A 19,096-nucleotide genomic window follows, 5' to 3' on the forward strand; every position below is an offset into this window, starting at 1 on the left:
TTGCCTGGCGTACTTTACACCAATATTTTTTGCCAAAATATTGGCACACGCCATTAATAAATTTGCAGCATTTTACAACGTCTCTTAGCCATGCTCCCTTTATGATACACTTTTTAAAACTGTCTAGTAAGGTGTAAAAAGGGTCTTAAACACATAATATATTTGTCGCACGGCATGCGTGCCAATTTTTCAGAGCGATTTGAGCCAGTAATTTGGCACATTTTGCTTTGTAAATCTCCACCCAGTTTGTGAAATATGTAAGAGGGACTATGACTAAAAATTCTAAAAGACATGTATAAAACATTTTCACAATATCACCACAATAAATGTGTGCACAAGAATAAGCACAACTTCTACACAACAAAGAGAATTTAATAACAGACTTCAATGCACATTTATTGTACTTCCTTATTATTTACACATGAAAGACAGAGAGGAATTCAATAAGGAGAATTTCCGATCCAAATGTATTTTGGGAAAATCCTGATTAATAATGCAGGTGAATATAAGGGAAGGCATGACTGATGCCAAGCTGCTTTTCCCTTGTCAGTTCAGTGCCAATCGAGCCTTGAAGTGAACAGTTAAAATACTTAGATTGACTAGAGAAACAGCGCGTCTAATAACTTTTATATAATGTTGTCAGGCGATAAGGAACCAGTCTGTCTTATGTTATTTAGGTCAGTAGCATGAGGATTTGGCTCTGAGCTTTTTCTACAGCCAATATTTTCTGACAATATTTTTGCAGGGTACAAAGTATCAGGGATGTTGAAGACGTTGAGGTACTTTTGGGCTACCTGCATACACATCAGGTTGTCGGCCGATGACATTTAAAGGGATTATCAGGGACTATAATATTAATGGCCTATTGTTAGGGTCCTTTTACACGGGCCAATTATCAGGCAAACGATCATTCATCAGCCGATGAGCGAGCAAACAGTCGTTCATCGGCTGATCGTACCGTTTCGGCAGCAGAAAATATTATCATTGTCGGCAGAACATCTGTCTGTGTAAGCAGGAGACCTGCTACCTTACATAATAGAAATGGATGGGGACGAGCGATCGTAGTAGTCCCGATGTATTACTAATAATAGCTCTTTGTGAAAGGAGCAAACGAGCGCCGATCAACGAGCTGTCTCAGTGATTGGTGCTCGTTGTTATGGCCAAAATTGGCCGGTGTAAAAGGACCCATTTCTCATTCATTAATATAAACAAACCTTGCTGCCCTGTAGTAGTCCTGAAGATCCCAATTTACTTGTAATCGTGTACTGGAAAAATTGGAGCGGATTGATTGCTATAGGCACTAGTTTGTATACAGAAGAATATATTACAAGACCATCTACGGTTCATTATAAAGTCTTCTAACTTTTCCTTTCACATGGATCTTTCTTTTTCTCACTGCAAAAAAATATACTTTAATCTTAATTATTATACCTTTATATTATATGTTCAAAGAAGAATGTCTGTTAATTACTAGTATGAACAATTCCCAAAAATATGAGGCTAACAATACTCCCCAATGACTTGAGATCTGAGAGATTTTAATTCGTCTCGGTAAAGAAACAAAATACTGAGTCGCTGGAAGCCGGGGCTTTGTGGAAAACATACTGGTCACATTCACAATGATGTGAATCACAAAAAACAAAAAAAAAGCAAAAGGTGCTCCATAAGGTATTTCATTTGAACTTTTGTGTGTATTTAATTTACTGTTTGTTTTATGTGTATTTATTATTTTACTATTCATTGTAACACTATATGACCCTGAAATCCATTGCCAAATTTGGATACACAGCATATTCTGCCTTTGGTTACCATTTTCACCAGAATACATAGTAGCGTACATTTGAGTCCTCAACTTTTGCATTCCACAAACAATATCATGGGAATCAATTAAACAGACTAATATAATAAAAATAAAGAACTCCAGACTCATGAAGGCTATTTTCAAATCACCGTTATTCATAAAAGCAGAATGACAATAATTACGCACTGCCGGAGCACCAACAGCGTTCGACAGAACCCACTGACTTAAAGAGGCTCTGTCACCAGATTTTGCAACCCCTATCTGCTATTGCAGCAGATCGGCGCTGCAATGTAGATTACAGTAACGTTTTTATTTTTAAAAAACGAGCATTTTTGGCCAAGTTATGACCATTTTCGTATTTATGCAAATGAGGCTTGCAAAAGTACAACTGGGCGTGTTGAAAAGTCCAAGTGGGCGTGTATTATGTGCGTACATCGGGGCGTGTTTACTACTTTTACTAGCTGGGCGTTCTGATGAGAAGTATCATCCACTTCTCTTCAGAACGCCCAGCTTCTGGCAGTGCAGATCTGTGACGTCACTCACAGGTCCTGCATCGTGTCGGCACCAGAGGCTACAGTTGATTCTGCAGCAGCATCAGCATCAGCATTTGTAGGTAAGTAGCTACATCGACTTACCTGCAAACGCCGATGCTGCTGCAGAATCATCTGTAGCCTCTGGTGCCGATGTGTCCTCGCTCGTCTGACACGATGCAGGACCTGTGAGTGACGTCACAGCGTGATCTCTCGAGAACACGCTGTGTCTGCACTGCCAGAAGCTGGGCGTTCTGAAGAGAAGTGGATGATACTTCTATACACAACGCCCAGCTAGTAAAAGTAGTAAACACGCCCCGATGTATGCACATAATACACGCCCACTTGGACTTTTCAACACGCCCACTTGTACTTTAGAAAGCCTCATTTGCATAAATACGAAAATGGTCATAACTTGGCCAAAAATGCTCGTTTTTTAAAAATAAAAACGTTACTCTTATCTACATTGCAGCGCCGATCTGCTGCAATAGCAGATAGGGGTTGCAAAATCTGGTGACAGAGCCTCTTTAAATGGGTTCCGGCAAGTTTCCATTATAGTTTCTGTCAATTTACGGAGAAGGCTCGTAACAGAGGCTCCAGTGCTGATGTGAACCTAGCCTAAAGCAATCTAAATTTCCCGATATGCTCAGTTAGGCATGTCATCACCTATAATGTATAAATTAGTGCATTTATTTACCTTTTCAGTACTTTTCAGAGGTGTTTTAGAGCCATGTTCATGCTGGAAGCTGCAACTGCTTTTCTCAGCCTGTGGAAGGGTCAGTTTGCTTGTCTGCCTGTTTCTAACCCCGTACAAGCATTCACATCAACATGAACAGGATTTCTTCCCTTAGGAACTGTCACTGGGCTCCAAGGTTTAACTCCTTCCTGACCGCCCACATCCTCTAAGCAGGAGCTGTAACTAACAGCTCCTGATCTCAGAGCAGCCTCCTGAACAGAGCTGGGGTTGGAAAACATTCGGAATCCAGCTGTTTAACCCTTTGATTGCCGCGGTCCGTGGCATGATCAAAGGGAATTCCACTTTTTGATCGCATCACCGGGAGTGACACAGATGTGAATGAAACCTAACCTTGGCTTGTATTCATTTAGCAGGACAAATGTGGACAAATTAAATATGGCAGGTAGGCAAAGCACCTAGAAATTTGCTCCTGCAGCCACTTTGTGTTATTGTTTGTTTTTTTTTTAATGTCTATTATTGTCTGGCTACTCAGAAATTAAACTGTGGTCTAACTAGACTTGATAACGTATTTCCAAGGAGAGACTACAGATTACAAACAAGATTAAAAACCCAATATACTCATATGACAAGCTTGTTAAAATAATTGGCGCATCCAGATAAAGCCATCTGCTATATTAAAATGGTTATTACCGTGTTATATTTGTTCTAAATATAAAGCAAGCTGGTTGGGTGACAAACTGTTTAGGGCAGGGGTGGACAAATTAGAACGTCCGAGATATCTGCTACTGGCTCCTGAAGTCAGTAATTCCTTCACCCCAACATGTTTCTGGCTGGAAAGTAAATATCGTAACTGTTCTGTGTCCATGTTCTACCATGTTCCTGGACTATGATTAGAAGTCCAGAGATGTCAGAACTTCAGTGACACTAGCAGTAAGTGACTGGTGGGATGTAACTGCATAATGCGGATATTTTCATCATAGTGATCACATGTTCCACAGATTGTCCCCAATATGGCTCACATCTCCCTATCTCAGTCACACACAATAGGGATAATGGCATAAGAAGCCAATGACCTTGGTCGGATCCGAACCCAGGATCCCAACATTGCACGTTCTAACCACTGAGCTATCTTATAGAGAAAGATAACTCAGACATGGCTAAGTAGAATATTGAAAAACATCACACAAGGAGAACCAGAAAATTCTATTTCCTGATAATTTTATTATTATAATGGGGGATAAATGCTCTTTTAACTATTAACAAATACATAAAAATTGTACAAAAGTTTAAATTTGGAAGTGCAAATATATGTGCATAGAGACAATATAAAAAAGGCTAAATTGCTTAACTTAGAAAATATAGAATATATTACACCTGTTTTTGCCTGAAAATCTATTTTATGCTTCCACCTTAAAGGGGTTGTCCCAAGTTGACTCAAATTTTTTTTTTTATACATTCTAAGCAGGAAATGAATTTTAAAACATTTGGTGTTAAAAAAAATTTAAAATTCATTTCCTAAGTGCCTTTTTTTTACACTTGATAACTCAGCAAGTGCTGGTTATCTTTTCTAAAAAGGGGCGTGAGCGGCTCGATGTTAATCAAGCCGCTCCGCTCTGCAGTGTGCGCGCTCCCGATGTTACTAGATACTGTAGTTCTAGCAACATCGGGAGAATGTTCGTCTCAAGCGGGCATGGTAAGCCCGATTGAGACGAACTTACCGTGAATGTCATGAACCCTACACTACACTACACTACATTCACCCCGTTTCGGCAAGCCACTTTTCCCTCCCCCACCCTGTCACTACATTTTTGTACCCGCCGCATCGGTGCTGCATCAGCACCCGGCGAACAACTAAAAATATATAAAATAAAATAATAATCACCTAAGACGTTCTAACGGCGCTCTGAACGGTCCCGTCACTTGCCATCTTCCTTCTTCTTGGCGCCGCTCGCATTCATAGTAACAATGCGTTGTGGCGCAGATGACGTAATCATATCAGGCCCACGTGATTACTTCATCTGCGCCCACCGCTCTGTTATTGTGAATGGGAGAAGAAAAGTGACGGGACCGTTCAGCTCTTCGTGGGAACGTCTTAGGTGAGTTTATTTTTGTATGTATGTTGTTATGTATGTATGTATGTATGTATGTATATGTTTTCTTGTATGTATGTTGTCATGTTTGTATGTGTATATGTGCATGTATGTGTATATGTGCATGTATGTATGTTTGCATGTATGTATGTTTGCATATATGTATGTTTGCTTGTATGTATGTTTGCTTGTATGTATGTTTGCTTGTATGTTTGCTTGTATGTATGTTTGCTTGTATGTATGTTTGCATATTTGTATGTGTATATGTGCATGTATGTGTATATGTGCATGTATTTTTGCTTGTATGTATGTTTGCTTGTATGTATGTATGTATGTATGTATGTATGTATGTATGCTTGCTTGTATGTATGTATGTTTGCATGTATGTATGTTTGCTTGTATGTATGTTTGCTTGTATGTATGTTTGCTTGTATGTATGTTTGCTTGTAGGTATGTATGTTTGCTTGTATGTATGTATGTATGTATGTATGTATGCTTGCTTGCATGTATGTATGTTTGCATATATGTATGTTTGCTTGTATGTATGTTTGCTTGTATGTTTGCTTGTATGTATGTTTGCTTGTATGTATGTTTGCTTGTATGTATGTTTGCATGTATGTATGTATGTTTGCATGTTTGTATGTGTATATGTGCATGTATGTGTATATGTGCATGTATGTTTGCTTGTATGTATGTTTGCTTGTATGTATGTTTGCTTGTATGTATGTATGTATGCTTGCTTGCATGTATGTATGTTTGCATATATGTATGTTTGCTTGTATGTATGTTTGCTTGTATGTTTGCTTGTATGTATGTTTGCTTGTATGTATGTTTGCATGTATGTATGTTTGCATGTATGTATGTTTGCTTGTATGTATGTATGTTTGCATGTTTGTATGTGTATATGTGCATGTATGTGTATATGTGCATGTATGTTTGCTTGTATGTATGTTTGCTTGTATGTATGTTTGCTTGTATGTATGTTTGCTTGTATGTATGTATGTATGTATGTATGCTTGCTTGCATGTATGTATGTTTGCATGTATGTATGTATGTTTGCTTGTATGTTTGCTTGTATGTTTGCTTGTATGTATGTTTGCTTGTATGTATGTTTGCTTGTATGTATGTATGTTTGTATGTGCATGTATGTGTATATGTGCATGTATGTTTGCATGTATGTATGTTTGCATGTATGTATGTTTGTATGTATGTATGTTTTCATGTATGTATGTCTGCATGTATGTATGTTTTCTTGTATGTATGTATGTATGTTTTCTTGTATGTATGTTGTCATGTTTGTATGTTTTCATGTATGTGTTTTCATGTATGTATGTTGTCATGTTTGTATGTGTATATGTGCATGTATGTTTGCATGTATGTATGTTTTCATGTATGTATGTTTGCATGTATGTATGTATGTTGTCATGTTTGTGTGTGTGTATGTTTTCATGTATGTGTTTTCATGTAGGTATGTTTGCATGTATGTATGTTTGTATGTATGTTTTCATGTATGTATGTTGTCATGTTTGTATGTGTATACGTGCATGTATGTTTGCATGTATGTATGTATGTTTGTTTGTATATATGTCTGTATGGCCATGTATGATACTGTCTGCTGGCGCCCTGTATCTAAGCCAACTTTGTATACATGGTATAACAGTCAGTATCACACATGAAAGTGAAAGTAAGCCTACGACATGTTTTATTTCATTTTTTTTTTATATTTTTGATTTTTTACAGGTTTGGTGTTTGGACTACGTCGGTTTCGAGGACTACTTAGATGACGCTTTTTTTTTCATCAATAAAATGGTTAATGAGGGTTGTGTTGGGGGTGCTTTATTTCAATAAAATATTTTATCTAGATCTTTGTCTTTTTCTTTTCAAATTTTATTACTACCACTTTAGTAATGGCCGCTGTCTGAGTGACAACATCCATTACTAAGGCGAGGCTTAGTGTTAGCCGGTGCAGAGGCTAACACTAACCACCATTATTACCCCGGTACCCACCACCACCAGGGGTGCCGGGAAGAGCCAGGTACGATCCAGTACCCGACCATCTGTTGTGATGGCCGGGCTCTGGGGCGGCCGCAGGCTGGTATTATGAGGCTGGGAAGGGCCAAAAACAGTGGACCTTCCCACCCTTGTAATGCTAGGCTGCTGCTGCTGTGTTGTATCTGGCTGGTTATAAAAATGGGGGGGACCCCACGTCATTTTTTTTTATTATTTATTTATTATTTTTATTAAAAAGACATGGGGTTCCACCCAATTTATCATAACCAGCCACAAACAACAGTGTTATTAGCCTGGGAATGGACAAAACCAGTGGCCCTTCCCACCCATGTAATGCCAGACTGCAGCGGCCTTGTATATGGCTTGTTATAAAAAATGTGGGGGACCCGTCTATTGCTAAATTTGTTAAATTCAAAAAAAAAAACGACGTGGGGGTCCCCCCATTTTTATAACCAGCCCGATACAACACAGCAGCAGCAGCCTAGCATTACAAGGGTGGGAAGGTCCACTGATTTTGGCCCTTCCCAGCCTCCTAATACCAGCCTACGGCCGCCCCAGTACCCGACCATCACAACAGATGGTCGGGTACTGGATCGTACCCAGCTCTTCCCGGCACCCCTGGTGGTGGTGGGTACCGGGGTAATAATGGGTGGTTAGTGCTAGCCTCTGCACCAGCTAACACTAAGTACCGCCTTAATAATGGATGCTGTCAATCAGCCAACTGCCATTATCTAGGCACTAATAAAGTTTGAAAAAAAAACACAAAGACAATTTTTTTTTATTGAAATAAGAAATCCAACAAAACCCTCGTTAACCATTTTATTAAAATTTTCAAAAAACGTAGATCTACGCAGTAGTCCAACGAATCGAAGATGTAGTCCAATCGGTACATCAAAATCTGCAACAACATTAAAAAAAAGTTAGCAATGTGAACAATACCGATACTTATGCTCACCTACACACACACAAACAACCACACACAAACATATACACAAACACATATAAACACACACCCATATATTACACAAACACACACATATACACACACACATATACACACACACATATACACACACATATACACAAACACATGTACACAAACACACCCATATATACACAAACATATACACAAACATATATACACACACACACACACACACACACACACATATATACACAAACACACACACATATACACAAACACACACGTATACAAAAACACACACAAACATATACACACAAACCTATACACATATGCACAAACACACCCATATATACACAAACACACACACACATATACACACACACATATGCATACATATACACATATGCACAAACACCCATATATACACAAACACACACATATACACACACACATATACATATACAAAAACACACAAACATATACACACAAACATATGCACAAACACACCCACATACACAAACACACACACACATAAACACACAAACACACACACAAACATATACACAAACACACATATACACACAAACATATACACAAACACATGTACACAAACAAACCCACATATACACAAACATATACATATATACACAAACACACCCATATATACACACACACACACACACATATACACAAACACATATACACACAAACATATACACATAAACATATGTACACAAACACACCCATATATACACAAACACATACACAAACCCACACATATACAAAAACACACACACAAACATATACACAAAGACACCCATATATACACACACACAAATATACACAAACACAAAAATATACACAAACATATACACACAAATACACCCATATATACACACACACAAATATACACAAACACAAAAATATACACAAACATATACACACAAATACACCCATATATACACTCACACATAAACACACACACACATATACACAAACACACCCATATATACACACACACACACACACACACACACACACACACACACACTTACCTTTAGCGGAGCGCAGACTTCTCGCGACGGGTGCCTTCCACTTCATCTCTTTGCATCTCCTGCGCATGCGCCGAGATGCGCGTTCATGAGTAAATGACATCCTCTGCTCCGGACGCAGAGGATGTCATTACGCATGCGCGGCCACCGCTAAAGGTAAATAGCGGTGGCCGGGAACCTAGGCAACGAGCAAGATACAAAGAGGGACCGACCGCAACTTCAATCAACGATATCAAGAAAACGACATCGCTGGACGACGGACAGGTAATTAGAATTATTCTTATTTTTACATGGGGGAGCTTTATAGCTCCATTTATCAACTTGGGACAACCCCTTTAAATATTAAATAAACCAAAAATATTTTTGGAGTCGCAATTTTGGCCAAAAACTCTAGTTTTGCATTTTTCTGGCCTTTCAAACATGTTACCGCAATGTGATTATTTTTAAAACCCACTATTTATGATTAGAATAAAAATACCCTAAATATAGTCATCAAAATAAATGTATGTTGGCTGTATATCTGCGGGAAAAATTAACGGTGACACAACAGCGCTCTAATGTGTGCCATGGGCCCTCTACAGTTACAGAAGCGGAAATATGAAAAGCAGGAATGGATATGCAAGAGCAGAGATGGAAAGAAGACTTGAAGCTCACAAATAAGATAAAAAAAACACTTATACAGAAAGCTTGTTAAAATGATTGGTGCTTCTGGAAAAAGACATCTGCTGTACGTATTAAAAATATCTGGCGTCCTCATTACAGACGCGTTTTCTTTGTTCTAAATAATGGAATAGAAAAACTAGCCAATAGATGACAGTCTACAGCTGGGATGGGCAAATCCCAGGAGACTGGTAGCCAATATTTCTAGAACTTGAATTATGTCCTTAAAGGAAATGTATGCAAATATTTCGCAAATATTCCCAACAAATTACAAAACTAAGATTATGAAATGATGTTAAAAGGGAATGTGCAAGGCAGATCGGCCATTCAAGAGACTGAGAAAGTCCAGTAAAAACCTCTATTGGATTTGTAATGGTTCACATATTGGTTGTCACCTAGCTTTCCTAAAATGGCCAAATAAAATTAGCTTTACACCAATTCAGTTAAGAGCTGGCATTGTATATGGCGCCTGTTCTGCCATGGAAATCCAAATCATGAAAATACCAGCAAATAGCTATAGTGTGAATATTATTTCAGAGACAGTATTGGAACTTGGCACCAAATGTTGCCACCGACAACAGATTATTTATTTTTACTCTCTTCAGCACTCGGTGGTCCTGCTCTATGAGAGAAAGGTAGTTCCAGCAGGGCAAAAATTTGATGAAGTGACCCGGTTGGAACTGAGGGTAGTATTCAAAAATACTGCCACACTGAATGCTATTAGTCTTCGTAGTACTTTCTACTTTACTGCCAATGTTTGCATGGCTGTATGCTTGAATTTAGGTAACTGTTAGGCCCTGTTCACACTGAGTTTTTTTGCAGGTGGAAAAATCTTGACCTGCCTGCATGCTGTTTGGCTCCTTTTTCACTGCGTTTTTCGGCCAGGGGCCATTGAGCGCCGCTGGCAAAAACCACTGCAAAAACCGCATTCTCTGTCTCCCATTGATGTCAATAGGAGGTCAGAGATGGAAACGCCCGAAGATAGGGCATGTCGCCACTTTTTCCCGCGGGCGGTTTTTACCGCTCACGGGAAAAAAACGCCACCGCCTACAATTGAAATCAATGGGAGGCGATTATTTTTTTTTGACGCTTTCCGTGTCAAAAGCAGCATCAAAATACTATATGTGAACACCCGCTTAAAGGGTGTTTCAAGCCAGTAAAAATTGATGCCTTATCCTCAGGATAGGCCATCAATAGGTGATGGGTCGGTGTCCGACACCCGGGACCCCCGCCGATTAGCTGTTTTGAAGGGGATGCAGCGCTCGTACGAGCGCTGCTTCTCCTTCATTTCTACTCGCTCACTGTGAATCGTCGACACACATGTAGCGGCGATTCACAGTATTGCAGCCTACTTCTCCCATTGAAGTGAATGGGAATACATGATGCAATACCTGTGAATCGCCGCTACATGCAATACCTGTGAATCGCCGCTACAATGAGCGCGTAAAAATGAAGGAGAAGCAGCACTCGTGTGAGCACTGCACCTCCTTCAAAACAGCTGGTCGGCGGGGGTCCTAGGAGTCGGACCCTGACCCATCAGCTATTGATGCCCCATCTTGAGGATAGGCACTCATTATTTACTGGCTGGAAACCGCCCCCCCCCCCCCCCCCCGTTAAATATGGCCATACCAGCTAATTAGAAGGGGTCTTTTGTCCCTTAAAGGGGTCGTCTCACTATGACAACCCTGCTTTAAACTAGGCCAGCCTGAAAATCTGCTGATTGTCGCAGGTATGGCTTCTGAAACCAGCGGCGATTAGATGTCCATATGCCCATTATGGCATCAGTGAAACAACCCATTAAGATCTTGAGCATTGTAAAGGTGGAGATCATAAACGGTCCCTCCTAATGGGTCTAATTAATAATAGGTTTGTAATTAGTATAGACATGTCATATGTTCCTGTATTAATGTTGATTAATGCGTTTCGTTATAATTGTGTTTCTAGATGGTGAGATAGGACGTATTGATACACCTGTGCTGTGAACTAGATTATGACTTTCACTAAGGGCTGTTGCCTGAAATGCTTAAGTGATATCACTGGTATATTTAACTTTTTTTTTAACGCGTGAAATAAAATACTGAGGTTTTAACCCCCACTCAAATGCTATCGAAAAAATATGCGTGGAATAATGAACATGTTGCGGGTTTTAAAATCCACAAAATGTTCATTATTTTTTTTAATACTAAGATCATAGGAAAAAAAATAACTCCCTGTCAATTTGCAAATGGAGAACAAAGTCCTCTGAGTATTGTCCCTCAAATTTTCCTCTGTAACAAATTACATTAACATCCGAGGGAAAAATAAGTCATGTGTTTGTCTGATATTCCGGGATTTTTTTTTCTTTTGTCATTGCAGAGATTTCCAAGGGACCAATTTACGTGAATATCTTCCTTCTCTCAACATAGCAAGGAAAAAAACACAGCTGGCCTTCTTCTCGGCTGCATACATACTACTGGCCTTCTTCTCGGCTGCATACATACTACTGGCCTTCTTCTCGGCTGCATACATACTACTGGCCTTCTTCTCGGCTGTATACATACTACTGGCCTTCTTCTCGGCTGTATACATACTACTGGCCTTCTTCTCGGCTGTATACATACTACTGGCCTTCTTCTCGGCTGTATACATACTACTGGCCTTCTTCTCGGCTGTATACATACTACTGGCCTTCTTCTCGGCTGTATACATACTACTGGCCTTCTTCTCGGCTGTATACATACTACTGGCCTTCTTCTCGGCTGCATACATACTACTGGCCTTCTTCTCTGCTGCATACATACTACTGGCCTTCTTCTCGGCTGCATACATACTACTGGCCTTCTTCTCTGCTGTATACATACTACTGGCCTTCTTCTCTGCTGCATACATACTACTGGCCTTCTTCTCGGCTGCATACATACTACTGGCCTTCTTCTCTGCTGCATACATACTACTGGCCTTCTTCTCTGCTGCATACATACTACTGGCCTTCTTCTCGGCTGCATACATACTACTGGCCTTCTTCTCTGCTGCATACATACTACTGGCCTTCTTCTCGGCTGCATACATACTACTGGCCTTCTTCTCGGCTGCATACATACTACTGGCCTTCTTCTCGGCTGCATACATACTACTGGCCTTCTTCTCTGCTGCATACATACTACTGGCCTTCTTCTCGGCTGCATACATACTACTGGCCTTCTTCTCGGCTGCATACATACTACTGGCCTTCTTCTCGGCTGTATACATACTACTGGCCTTCTTCTCGGCTGCATACATACTACTGGCCTTCTTCTCGGCTGCATACATACTACTGGCCTTCTTCTCGGCTGCATACATACTACTGGCCTTCTTCTCTGCTGCATACATACTACTGGCCTTCTTCTCGGCTGTATACATACTACTGGCCTTCTTCTCGGCTGTATACATACTACTGGCCTTCTTCTCGGCTGCATACATACTACTGGCCTTCTTCTCGGCTGCATACATACTACTGGCCTTCTTCTCTGCTGCATACATACTACTGGCCTTCTTCTCGGCTGTATACATACTACTGGCCTTCTCGGCTGTATACATACTACTGGCCTTCTTCTCTGCTGCATACATACTACTGTATTATGTACGGTTAACTCCGTCCTTGCTTATTTTTCACTTTGTCTTTACCTAGCTCTTGGAGCGGCCACTATACTAAAAGTTCTGGGTGATCTCCATGACTCATACATGTCATTTTTGGAGCTGGATAGAGTTACTGAATATTTCACAGAGCACAACTGGTCTTTAGGGGTGGAATTACCATTTTGCTGATTCCACTTCCTCGGAGTAATCCTTCCATATTACAATATCCTCCCAAAGCTGCAGAGGAGACTCTGTATTTCTTGAGGCTGCGGCTGACTGTGATAAGAAAAAAGCTCAGCCCCAGGAGCTGTCCAAGAGCTGAAATCTGCTTCCACTCTCCGCAGGGACCCAGCCATCCTGCTAGAAACCTCGGATCAGCTGCTATTTGTAGTGATCGTGAACACATTGATTCCAAGCTCAAGAGAGTTCGTTTTCTAGTTTTACTGAAGACAAAATATATAAAAGTGTCATTGTACTTTCCCAGAAATCCTTTGCTTGCCGGTTATATTTCTGGAATGTTCCTGCCATTTAAATGTATGCATTTTCCTAATATAATAACTACTAACTAAATATAATAACTAATCCCTGATGAGCCTTAAAGCAATCCTCCAGTCTCAGGATAAAATTATAAATGTGATGGGGTATATGGAGTAATACTACCTGGTGCCCTCCAGTTGAGCCCCTCTGCCATGGATCCAACATTTTAATGTCCCCTCTGTGTTGTCTCAAAATGGTCACATCGCTTCTCATGACCAATTCGAGAACAGTAGGAGTGTCTCAGACTCGTAGTCCAAGAAGCACTGCAGCCATTTTGGGACAGCACAGAGGGGACTCCAAAACGGCAAATCCATGGCACAGGGGGGCAACTGAAGGGCACAAGGTAATATTACTCCATATTTAAAATGTTGTCCCAGGACCGGAGGGTCGCTTTAAAGGCTATGTACACATTTGAAATGTTTGGGTTCTTTTTAATTAAATTATTGTTTTAGGTGATTTTTAAAAAAAATGTGATTTACTTTTACTAAAAATTTTGTTTGGTTTTTCCGATACAGTATCGTTCGCTATAAAACGATTCCATCAGTTCAGCTGAATTGACGGTGTTAGCGGGTCCTGTGTGTGTCTAACACACATCTAAGTTCATCAACTTAGATGTGATCAATATTGTGAAAAACGAAACAACATTTTTAATAAAAGTCCATTTAAAAAATGTTCAAAATCAACTAAAACACTGATTTAAAAAAAAGCAAGCAGCTTTCAAAAGTATACATGCTACCCCTGATTTACTTATAGGGGTGTGAAGTTACACAGCGTATCCGCCCCGGTGGCCACACGGAATAGCAGGCTGGCCTCCTGGCGTGACATGTCATCCCAGGAGACCGCAGCAGCCTGTGATTGGCTGCAGAGGCGGTCACATGGGATGAAACGTCATCCCAGGAGGCCTGTCCTGGGATTACGTTCCATCTCATGTGGCTGCCGTTACAGCCTGTGATTGGATGCAGCGCTTACATGGGATGAAACGTCATCCCAGGGGGTGGCCTGGAGGAAGAAACACAGACTTCTGGGTAAGTATAAGATTTATTTTTTTTCAGAGTTGCAGTTTTTGTGGAGGAATCACTGCGACAAAAAAAATGCGACAACTGCTATTTGTTGCAGGTTTTACCTCCCCATTGATTTAAATCGGGAAAACCCACAACAAATAAGCGGCGTCTACGCAAATACAATTGAAATGCTGCGGAATAAAATTCTGCACCGCATGTGAATTTCTGAGCGGTTCTTCTGCCCAGTATTTATGCAGCGTGTGAATGAGATTTGTTCTATTCCATCCACGTTGCTGCTACTGTATTATGCTGTGGATTTTCCGCAACGGATTCTGTGAACTGACCCATACTGTGCAAGATCAAAATATGGATTTTTAGGTTAAAGGGTAACTAAACTTTCAAACTTCTGACATGTCATTGTGACAAGTCAGAAGTTTGGATAGGTCGGGGTCCGAGCACTGAGAACCCCACCCATCGCTAAAACGAAGTGGCAGAAGCGCTCAAGTGAGCACTGAGCCACTTCATTTTTGATCTGCTTTTCTCGGAAAGCCGATGTAAGGGTGTACATAGACTTTTTATTGAGTCCGTACACCATTACATCGTCTTTTCAAAAAAAAGACGATCAGAAACTAGGCGGGTCATGCAGGGGAATCCACCTGTTATTCATCACATCGAAGTTATGAACTTAGATGTGATTGATAACAGGTGGATCCTGCGACCCGCTGTCACTGAACCCGTCAGTCCCCCAGACCTGACAGAGTCAGGTTTCAGCGCAAGATACAGCTGCTCTGTATACAGGATGCAAAACAGCTGTATCCCAAAAAGTATTTAGAAAGTTGCACCAAACACACTGATACACCTTTTTATAAAAAAAAAACAACAACTATTTCAAAGGTTTAACACAACCATTAACTTCTTTATACAGAAATTTATACGAAAACACCCAACACATCCTTATCCTGAATACTTACAGCATTTTAGAAAGTTAGTTATATCTAGATGTTAGATGGATGTGCATCAATATGGGAATTACATGCGGCAATTCAGTCTAAAATTTAAAATAATTGTTAAAAGAACTTAAATCAATATCAAAGAAAATTACTACACAAAGTGCGAGTGGCCTCTGTCTGCTATAAATGGATTTCTAGTAGATCACTGGACATCACTCAGGATCAACCCTTGTCACAAGCAACCCATGGACTTGTGGGCTTAGCACGTCCCGCTCTGACATTGGTGATGGTTGGTTTAGCCGCATGCATACGCTGAACTAAAGGTGGCGAATAGGATTTTTAGGCCAATCATCTGCTCTGAATACTATTAGGGAACCTAAACCTATTTCTTAAATGACAGCGATACATTTGAAGCTATTTTAGCATTGAAGTAGATATGTATCAGTCTTTCAATGTGCAATTAAACCTCATCCGTCACGCACTATACATCACCATTGACTGTTGTCATGGTTACTCACTCCCAATGGAGAAGATTATTAGGCTAATGGAACTAGAAACTGAAGGATTACCAATTTCCTTTCTATCTGCTGAAGAACGTGATCGACATAATTCCCGGCAGCTTGGCCTAAAAGATTGTTTCTACTACAAAGATTTCGGCTTTATTTAAATACTATCTGCCCTATTATAAGTGTATTTCTGGGTGTTATCAGGGCAACCCTAAAGATTCTGACACAAAATACAGAAGTCAGACATATATTTATGTCAAGAGTCCATCTAATTTTAAGAAGCATCAGAAACTGAATTTATAGTCCGCCTTGTTGCGGCCGTTTTCGTAGTTGTTTGGTGTCTCTACTTATGCAGAGAATAGCAACCGTCTTCTGAGCATATATTATATTAGAATAAAAAAAATTAAGTAATAGAGTAAAATATCACTATTGGACCCCTACTGCAATAGCCCCCAGACTCTGATCTCTTTAACATCTAAGCTGCACAAAAATGACTTAACCCCTTTACGACGAAGGACGGATATATACGTCCTGTGCAGGTGCTAGGTACTGAGTGTGTACCCACGCGATCAGCGGCAGGAGCACGGCTGTTATACACAGCCTGGCTCCTGCCGCAACTGCCGGAATCGAAGTGCGCTCCGATTCCGGCAGTGCAACCCATTAGATGCCGCTGTCAATAGCAACAGCGACATCTAATGTGTTTGACAGAGGGAGGGAGCTCCCTCTGTCACCCCATCGGCGCCCCCGCAAAGAAATTGCGGGGTGCCGTCGGGTTTCCATGGCAGTTGGGGGCCTAACAAAGGCCCCCAGGTCTGCCTTCAGAAAATGCCTAATAGGCCATCCCGGAGGCATGGCCTAATAGATTGCCTGTCAGTTTTACACTGACAGGCAATAATGCTTTGGTATACTAAGTATACCAAAGCATTATACAGGGTGGGCCATTTATATGGATACACCTAAATAAAATGGGAATGGTTGGTGATATTAAATTCCTGTTTGTGGCACATTAGTATATGGGAGGGGGGAAACTTTTCAAGCTGGGTGTTGACCGTGGCGGCCATTTTGAAGTCGGCCATTTTGTATCCAACTTTAGTTTTTTCAATGGGAAGAGGGTCATGTGACACATCAAACTTATCGAGAATTTCACAAGAAAAACAATGGTGTGCTTGGTTTTAACGTTACTTTATTCTTTCATGAGTTATTTACAAGTTTCTGACCACTTATAAAATGTGTTCAAAGTGCTGCCCATTGTGTTGGATTGTCAATGCAACCCTCTTCTCTCACTCTTCACACACTGATAGCAACACCGCAGAAGAAATGCCTCCCGATCTGACCCCCTTAGACTTTTATCTTTGGGGTCATCTGAAGGCAATTGTCTATGCTGTGAAAATACGAGATGTGCAGCAACTGAAACTACGGATACTGGAAGCCTGTGCTAGCATTTCTTCTGCGGTGTTGCTATCAGTGTGTGAAGAGTGGGAGAAGAGGGTTGCATTGACAATCCAACACAATGGGCAGCACTTTGAACACATTTTATAAGTGGTCAGAAACTTGTAAATAACTCATGAAAGAATAAAGTAACGTTAAAACCAAGCACACCATTGTTTTTCTTGTGAAATTCTCGATAAGTTTGATGTGTCACATGAACCTCTTCCTATTGAAAAAACTAAAATTGGATACAAAATGGCCGACTTCAAAATGGCCACCATGGTCAACACCCAGCTTGAAAAGTTTCCCCCCTCCCATATACTAATGTGCCACAAACAGGAAGTTAATATCACCAACCATTCCCATTTTATTTAGGTGTATCCATATAAATGGCCCACCCTGTATATACAGTGAAGGAAATAAGTATTTGATCCCTTGCTGATTTTGTAAGTTTGCCCACTGTCAAAGACATGAACAGTCTAGAATTTTTAGGCTAGGTTAATTTTACCAGTGAGAGATAGATTATATATAAAAAAAAAAAAAGAAAATCACATTGTGAAAATTATATATATATTTATTTGCATTGTGCACAGAGAAATAAGTATTTGATCCCCTACCAACCATTAAGAGTTCAGCCTCCTCCAGACCAGTTACACGCTCCAAATCAACTTGGTGCCTGCATTAAAGACAGCTGTCTTAAATGGTCACCTGTATAAAAGACTCCTGTCCACAGACTCAATTAATCAGTCTGAGTCTAACCTCTACAACATGGGCAAGACCAAAGAGCTTTCTAAGGATGTCAGGGACAAGATCATAGACCTGCACAAGGCTGGAATGGGCTGCAAAACCATAAGTAAGACGCTGGGTGAGAAGGAGACAACTGTTGGTGCAATAATAAGAAAATGGAAGACATACAAAATGACTGTCAATCAACATCGATCTGGGGCTCCATGCAAAATCTCACCTCGTGGGGTATCCTTGAACCTGAGGAAGGTGAGAGCTCAGCCGAAAACTACACGGGGGGAACTTGTTAATGATCTCAAGGCAGCTGGGACCACAGTCACCAAGAAAACCATTGGTAACAGATTACGCCGTAATGGATTAAAATCCTGCAGTGCCCGCAAGGTCCCCCTGCTCAAGAAGGCACATGTACAGGCCCGTCTGAAGTTTGCAAAGGAACATCTGGATGATTCTGAGAGTGATTGGGAGAAGGTGCTGTGGTCAGATGAGACTAAAATTGAGCTCTTTGGCATTAACTCTACTCGCCGTGTTTGGAGGAAGAGAAATGCTGCCTATGACCCAAAAACACCATCCC

The 19,096-nt window shown here is 40.6% G+C and overlaps 1 protein-coding gene across 8 annotated transcripts in view; it reads right to left on the bottom strand.

Annotated features, from left to right (window-relative positions):
* The window catches only part of KIF5A (kinesin family member 5A), a 133,987-nt gene that overhangs the window by 81,182 nt on the left and 33,709 nt on the right, over positions 1 to 19,096 (bottom strand). The window lies entirely within an intron of this gene.

This window comes from Rhinoderma darwinii, chromosome 2, assembly GCF_050947455.1.
Source record: "Rhinoderma darwinii isolate aRhiDar2 chromosome 2, aRhiDar2.hap1, whole genome shotgun sequence".
Lineage (NCBI taxonomy): Eukaryota > Metazoa > Chordata > Amphibia > Anura > Rhinodermatidae > Rhinoderma > Rhinoderma darwinii.